At 47.9% G+C, this 8,263-nt stretch overlaps 1 pseudogene; it reads right to left on the bottom strand.

Moving 5' to 3' along the window:
• Positions 1 to 256: 256 nt before the first annotated feature.
• On the bottom strand, positions 257 to 1,860 carry LOC102278969 (BTB/POZ domain-containing adapter for CUL3-mediated RhoA degradation protein 1 pseudogene; annotated as a pseudogene).
• Positions 1,861 to 8,263: the final 6,403 nt, after the last annotated feature.

Genomic DNA, 8,263 nt, shown 5'->3' with positions numbered 1-8,263 from the left:
AAGCTATGGTTTTTCTAGTAGTCATGTACCAGATGTGATAGTTGGACAATAAAGAAGGATGAGCACTGAAGAATTGATGCTTTCAACTTGTGGTGCTGGAGAAGACTCTTGAGAGGCTGCTGGACTCCAAGGAGATCAAACCAATCAATCCTAAAGGAAATCAGTCCTTTTTTTTTTTTTAATTCCAATAATTTAATAGAAAATTAAAATAATAAATAATATGAAACAAATTGGGAAGATGCTGAGCCGGTGCAGGCCCAGGTCAGCCTAGTATTAAGGAAGTAGGGAGGGTGGTGGGGAGGAGGAGGGAGCAAACAACCCTGCGCAATGGTGAGGAGGCGGCTCAGAACGCGGTGGGTGTTATCACAGTGGCTTGACACTTTGGCGTGTAGATGTACTAAAAAAAGAGAAAGGGAATTCTAAATCCTTCTAAACCCGCTGGTGAGGGGAGAGGGCAGGACAAGGATGGGGATGAAGGAAGGAACGTAGGCCTTCTGAAGGCCTCTGAGGGGAGGGGCTGGAATGTACCATGTGGTTAGCAATGAAGTGGGAATGGATGGAAAAGGGCCAAAGTGAACTGTACCATGTGATGAAGGGACGGAAGGGAGACCCACGACTTGGCCAGCAAAGCCGGGGCAAAGATCTGGGAAGGGGAGGAGGAAAAGAGAGAGAGGGACTCAGGTCCCAGTGGCTAGAGGAAAATTCAGGGTAAAATTCAGTCCCTGAAGACAATCTGTTGGCCGTGAGGACGCTCATCATGCGTGATGTGGCGCTGGACGTGGATCCTGCGGACACTGTGCTCTCGGTTCTCCTCATCCTCCCCTCGGCTGGCTCCACCACCTCCAGCTGCACCTCCTGTGGCCTCCAGGAGGGCTGGGTCTGGGCCTCGGGGAGTCTCATAGATCAGGATGTTCAGGGTCTCCTCAAAGATCCGGGCCTCTGGGAATTCCACCTTGGTCTGCTTCTTCTCCGTGGCATAGACAATGGAGGTGCAGCACACCTCGGCGATTTTGCGGCCCTGCCCGTAGAAAGACCAGCAGCAGATCTCGTCCCCCAGAACATCCTTGAGGAAAAGCAGCCGCCCGTGGAAGCGCAGGGCCAGTTTGTCAAACAGCTCGATGTTCTTAAGTAGGTTGTCGTCTGAAGTGCTGGTGTAGGAGTACTTGTTGTTACTGCGGTTGTGCAGGAGCTTCACCACGGGCTTGGAGGTGCTGGCCAGGAGCTGCTGCTCCTCCCGGGGAGATGTCACCGTGGGGATGAGGCACAGCGGGGACACGTTCTCCCTTTTTTGCTGCAGTGCCAGTTGGCAGTCCTCAATCAGTCCCTGCACCAGGTAGTGGCGGGCTTCGCCCAGCAGCTCCCCCAGTTCTCTGGTGCTTTCAGGCAGAGGCACAGACCCGTCCCGCAGGTAGTTGAGGATTGTACCAAAATGGCGGCCGCTCCGGTCAATCAGCACCCAACCTCCGGCGTCCGTGAGCACCTCCGCGCGGCCGCTGAACATGGCCTTGAGCCTGGTGTCCTGTCCGGTGAGGGTGCGCAGCGTGGTGTAGTGCAACGAGCCGCCCACGTTCAGCTTCACGTACTTGCTGTTCGTGGTCAGTGGCTTGAGACCGTAGGCGGCGGAGCCAGGCTCCAGATCCGAGGGCTTAGCGACCTCCAGGGACGGCGCCTCGGCCGCCGCCGGGCCCGAGGCCTCGGCGGACATGCCTGGTAGTGGCGGCGGGCAGCGACCCTAGGTTCTCTTCGCGCTCCCTGGCCGCTCCAGAGACCGAGATCTGAGCCCTCGGACCGGACCGCTGGCCCGCACGCCCCTACGCCGCCGCTACTCAGCGACACTGGCCTTCTGTCCCATCGCGCCGGTACCTCAGGAAATCAGTCCTGAATATTCATTGGAAGGACTGTTACTGAAGCTGAAGCTCCAATACTTTGGCTACCTGATCCAAAGAGCCAACTCAGTGGAAAAGACCCTATTGCTGGGAAAGATTGAGGGCAGGAGGAGAAGGGGGCAACAGAAGATGAGATGATTGGATGGCATCAGGCTCAATGGACATGAGTTTGAGCAAACTCCAGAAGATTGCAGAGGACAGGGGAGTCAGGCATGCTGCAGTCCATGGGGTCTCGAAGTTGGGTATGACTTAGCAACTGAACAACAATGACAAAAAGCATATTCTTAAGACAGGGTCAAGTCCAAGGAAGTAAAAAATCTAAACAGAGAATACATCTGTTAGTAGCCCCAGATCACCCACCTACAGATCATCAAAATATTCCCCAAGACATCCACTAAGAAATTAGAGAACAAATAAATCCTGCAGTTTGGGATACCTCAGTGCCAGGAAGGGAAAATGTGTTCCCCAAATAAAATTAAGATTAAGGCCTGGGGGAAAATACCCCTGGAAGAGACCCCTGAGGCCCTGAAGGGAACCCAACCACTGCTCAGCAAATTTCTAAAACACAGACCCATTAGGCCTTGCCAATCCCCTTGTAGCATCCCAATCCTCCCTGTTCAGAATCCTAACAGGGAGTATCCATTGGTATAAGACTTATGAGCAATGAACGAGGCAGTCATCCCTATTCACCCACTGGTGTCAAACCCAAACACCCTCCTCACACAAGTGCCAGGGAGCACTATTTGTTTTGAACCTCAAAGATGCATTTTTCTGTATTCCCCTGCATCCAGACTCTCAATACCTTTTGCATTTGAATGGAGGGACCTTGACACCTGCAACTCCAATACTTTGGCTGCCTGATGCAAAGAAATGACTCATTTGAAAAGACCCTGATGCTGGGAAAGATTGAAGGTGAGAGGAGAAGGGGACAACAGAGGATGAGATGGTTGAATGGCATCACCAACTGGATGGACTGAGTAAGCTCCAGGAGTTGGTGATGGACAGGGAAGCCTGGCGTGCTGCAGTCCATGGGGGTTGCAAAGAGTCAGACATGACTGAGTGACTGAACTGACACCCTGTAGATTACCCAATACACATGGACAGTCCTGCAGGGTATTCAGGATAGCCCCCATTGTTTTGGAAATGTGTTAACAAGGGAGCTGAGGGAACTGAGCCTGGAGAAGGAAACTTTGCTACAATATGTTGATGATTTATTGATAAGTCTCTCAAACCAAGGTTCAGATCTCACAGCAATGGTTTGAATATTTAGAAATTTTTCCCCAGGGGCACAAGCCCTGTGCAGCAATTAGCACATTACCATCTCCAGCCACAAAGAGGCAACTCTGAGGCTTTCTTGGGATGGCTAGGTTTTATTGTATCTGGAATCCAAATTATGGCCTTATAGCAGAACCCCTATGTGAGGCTCTAAGGGGAGAAGAAAGGGAGCCCTTTCAATGGAATAGGGAACACCAACAGGCCTCTGAAATTCCTGAGACTGAGTTGAGTAGAATACCAGCATTGGAACTTCCAAATTTGGCCAAGCTCTTTACCCTGTATGTTCACCAGAGGTCAAAGGTAGCACTAGGAGTCTTGACCCAAAACCTGGGACCGAGTTAGAGACCAGTGGCTTACTTTTCAAAATAAGTGGACCCAGTGGCCCTGGGATGGCCAAGCAGCCTGCAGGCAGTAGCAACCAGAGCCCTGTTGGTAATGATGCTTCCAAGCTCACCCTGGGACAACACTTCAATGTATTAACCCTTCACTGACAGCTTATGGTGAACGATGTCGGATTCGTGATCTCCAAAGATGATTTAGCTTCAGGATCAAGGACCAGGCTGATCACTCAGAGTTTTTGTGTGGTAGAAGTTTTATTACAGTGAAAAAGGACAGAGAAAGCTTTGAACATACACATCAAAAGGGGGATGGAGAGTGCCCCACTTGCTAGTCTTATCAAGGACTTACACACTTTTACCAGACTCATTCCCATAACATACATTTTAAATTAACAAGATTAAGCAGAAGGTTCTTGTTAAGAAAGAGAAACATGTCCTTGAACAAGATACATTGTTGTTATATAGTCATTAGTACAGAGCTTAAGGAAGAACATACCCTTGAGCAAGATGAGTTGTTTTGTTGTGTAATCATTAGCTCTGGGCTTAAAGAAATTTCGTCTTAAAAACTGTTGTCATAAAACCCCAGTTCAAGAAAAAAACATCTTACATGACTAAGACAACGCAATGCAGAAAAAAACGTTTGTTCCTTTCTCCTCCTCGAGAGCCCCAGACCCCTTTCTCCACCTCAAGGGCCCTGGACTTCTTCCTTCTTGAGGGTCCTGGACACCTTATCAACCTACCTAAGAATCAGCTCTCTCATCATCTGGTACAATCTGTGCTGGAGATCAAAGGACATCACTGGTTAACTGGAGGAAGGTTAACAAAATACTACCTTACAGGTGTGCTGAACCCTGAACCCAGCAACTCTGCCCGTTGGTTGAGAGTGCAGGCTTAGTGTATCAACGTATAGAGACCATAGAACAAACTAACTCCAGCAGCTCTGATCTTCTAGATGAGCCTCTTGACAGCTCTGAGGTCAAGTGGTTTACTGATGAGAGCAGTAAAACTAGATATGGGAACCCAAAAGGAAGGGTATTTCATAGTTAGTCTAGATGAATTCATAGAAGCCAAGGTCCTGCCAGCCCAGACATCAGCCCAGAAGGCTAAACAAACTGTATTAATGACTGTTTTGCAATTAGGGAAGAATAAGAAATTAAATATTTTTGCTGACTCTAAATATGGATTCGATGTGCTACATGCTCATGCTGCCATTTGGAAGAAAGAGGAATGTTAACCACTAGAAATTCTGCCATGAAACATAGAGGTTAGATTCTGGCTCTTCTAGAAGCAGCGCAGCTTCTGACCCAGGTAGCATGCACTGTAGGGGCCATCAGAGGGATGGATCTTTTGTGAGCCAAGGGAACAGCAGAGCTGATCAAATCACAAAACAGGCAGCTGAACAAGGTATGGCTCTAGTGACTGGTCCCCCTGAACTTTCTATTCTAGCCTTCCCAGTGTTCCCTATCAGTCAGTTCAGTTGCTCAGTCATGTCCGACTCTTTGTCACCCCATGGACTGCAGCACACCAGGCTTCCCTGTCCATCACCAATTCCCAGAGCTTGCTCAAACTCATGTCCATTGAGTTGGTGATGCCAGCCATCTCATCCTCTGTCGTCTCCTTCTCCTCTTGCCTTCAACCTTTTCCAATGAGTCAGTTCTTCCCATCAGGTAGCCAAAGTATTGGAGCTTCAGCTTCAGCATCAGTCCTTCCACTGAATATTCAGGACTGATTTCCTTTAGGATGGACTGGTTGGATCTCCTTGCAGGCCAAGGGACTAAGAGTCTTCTCCAACACCACAGTTCAAAAGTATCAGTTCTTTGGCCCTCAGCTTTCTTCAGTGTTCCCCATCAGTTCAGTTCAGTGGCTGACTTTGTGACCCCATGGACTGCAGCACACCAGTCCTCTCTGTCCATCATCAATTCCTGGACTTTACCAAGACTCATGTCCATTGACTTGGTGATGCCATCCAACCATCTCATCCTCTGTCATCTCTTCTCCTCCCGCCCTCAATCTTCCCAGCATCAGGGTCTTTTCAAATGAATCAGCTCTTTGCATCAGGTGGCCAAAGTATTGGAGTTTCAGCTTCAACATCAGTCCTTCCAATGAATACCCAGGACTGATCTCATTTAGGATGGACTAGTTAGAGCTCCTTGCAGTCCAAGGGACTCTCAAGAGTCTTCTCCAACACCACAGTTCAAAAGCATCAATTCTTCGGCACTCAGCTTTCTTTATAGTCCAACTTTCACATCCATATATGACTACTGGAAAAACCATAGCCTTGACTAGATGGACCTTTGTTGACAAAGTAATGTCTCTGCTTTTTAATATGCTGTCTAGGTTGGTCATAACTTTTCTTCCAAGGAGCAAGGGTCTTTTAATTTCTTGGTTGCAGTCCCCATCTGCAGTGATTTTGGAGCCCCTAAAAATAAAGTCCAGAGACGGCAATGGCACCCCACTCCAGTACTCTTGCCTGGAAAATCCCATGGGCGGAGGAGCCTGGTAGGCTGCAGTCCACAGGGTCGTGAACAGTCGGACATGACTGAGCAACTTCACTTTCACTTTTCACTTTCATGCATTGGAGGAGGAAATGGCAACCCACTCCAGTGCCTGGAGAATCCCAGGGACGGGGGAGCCTGGTGGGCTGCTGTGACCCACCCTGGGGTCACACAGAGTCAGACACAACTGAAGCGACTTAGCAGCAAAAATAAAGTCTCTCACTGTTTCCACTGTTTCCCCATCTATTTCCCATGAAGTGATGGGACCAGATGCCATGATCTTAGTTTTCTGATTGTTGAGTTTTAAGCCAACTTTTTCACTCTTCTCTTTCACTTTCATCAAGAGGCTCTTTAGCTCTTCTTCGCCTTCTGCCATAAGGGTGGTATCGTCTGCATCTGAGGTTATTGGTATTTCTCACGGCAATCTTGATTCCAGCTTGTGCTTCATCCAGCCCAGTGTTTCTTATGATGTACTCTGCATATAAGTTAAATAAGCAGGGTGACAATGTACAGCCTTGATGGACTCCTCTCCCAATTTGGAGCCAGTCTGTTGTTCCATGTCCAGTTCTAAGTGTTTCTTCTTGACCTGCATACAGATTTCTCAGGAGACAGTGTTCCCCATACGAATAAGAAAATGCTGAGAAATGGGGCTATGTAAAAGGAACACAGGCTGGTATAAAAAGGAGGATAAGCTTCTAATCCCTGAGGCCCAACAATGGAAACTCACTAAGAGCTACGTGATGCCACCCACCATGGGAGGGATGCACTATGAGACTTGATGCAAAAGGCTCTTTTAGGGAAGGGACTTAAAATAACAGCAAAATAAGTAACACCTGCCTATGATTTACGTGCCCATAATAACCCACATGCTAAGTCATTTCAGTCGTGTCTTCGCCCCCTTAGTTACTCAGGTCAATCCAATGCTGAGGGACATATCCAGGGGGAGACTGGCAGTTAGATTTCACCTGAATGCCCTGACAATCAGGTATCTTCTGGTGTTTGTTGATACTTCCACAGGATGGGTTGCAGCCACCCCCACCCAATCCGAAAGGCTATGGACATCTGTAAGCACCCCCTTTTTTTTTCTTTTTTAAAAAAATATTGTTATTTTTAACTGACTGATGATTGGCTTACAATATTGGTTTGATTTCTGTCATACACCAACATGAATTAACCATAGGTATTCCTTGGTTTGGACTTCCAAAATTCCTCCAGAGCAACCAAGGACCCTCTTTTATAGCCAGAATCACACAAGGGTTCACAGTAGCCCTAGACTACAAGCAACACACCTCTAGGCACCTCCACTCTTCAGGGAAGGCAGAGAAAATGAGCCATACTTTAAAAGAAAACTTTAGCAAAGCTCTGTGAAGAAACTCATGAACCCTGAACCAACTTGCTTCCTACTGCACTACTCAGGGTCTGTGTACCCCCCAGGAGTGGTCTGAGGCTTAACCCACTTGACCTATGGGAGGCCTTTTCTTACTACTGACACTCTACTGGATGAGGCCCTGAGCCAGACCCTGAGGTAGAGTATTAATCTAGGACGAGTTCAGAAGGCAATCCAGGACTATGCCCACAAGACACTACTCCCACTAAAACTGCAGAGGAAGGAGCAATTCCTTCACAAATAAACCCTGGGGCCAAGTTCTTCTCAAAACCTGGAAAAAGGGGCCCCGAAGACCAAGTATTGCCAAAATGAAAGGGCCTCTATAAAGTACTTTTACCAATCCTAGTGCCGTCAAACTGCAAGGGATATCCAGTTCCCTTTCTACAGACTAAAGCTTTTACCTCCAGAAATCCACAGGTCACAACAGAAGAATACATCTGTGAGTCAGTGGAAGATCTGAGATACCTTCTCATAAGACAGGTGTCATCATAAGTAAAATGATGTAGTGGATTGGCCCCTATTTGAAGCCTTAACGGGACTTGGGACCTCTCCTTCCCTTGGCTAAGGTGGTTCTTAATGATCATCTGGCCCTTGATTGCCTTCTGGCAGAACAAAGCAGAGTGGCTTCATAATTTTGGCAGGAGCAATATCCCCTCCCTTGTCTGGTCAACGGTTAAGGAAGCCCAAATTAACCCTGGTTCCTTCCTTTTCTAGGCCCTTTAATGGCTATTGCTCTTCTTCTCCTTTTTAGCTTTTGTTTGTCTAACCTTTTGATTAAGTTTGTGTCTTTTAGGCTCCAACAGTTTGAAGGCGCATGATGGCTCAAGGAATTCAGCTTATTCCAGTGCAAAGTGGGCCAGGTGCCTACAGTCCTTGGAACAG

The sequence above is a fragment of the Bos mutus genome, chromosome 17, assembly GCF_027580195.1.
Source record: "Bos mutus isolate GX-2022 chromosome 17, NWIPB_WYAK_1.1, whole genome shotgun sequence".
NCBI lineage: Eukaryota > Metazoa > Chordata > Mammalia > Artiodactyla > Bovidae > Bos > Bos mutus.
The sequence above is the reverse complement of the archived record's forward strand: the minus strand, read 5'-3'. Positions and strand labels throughout refer to the sequence as shown.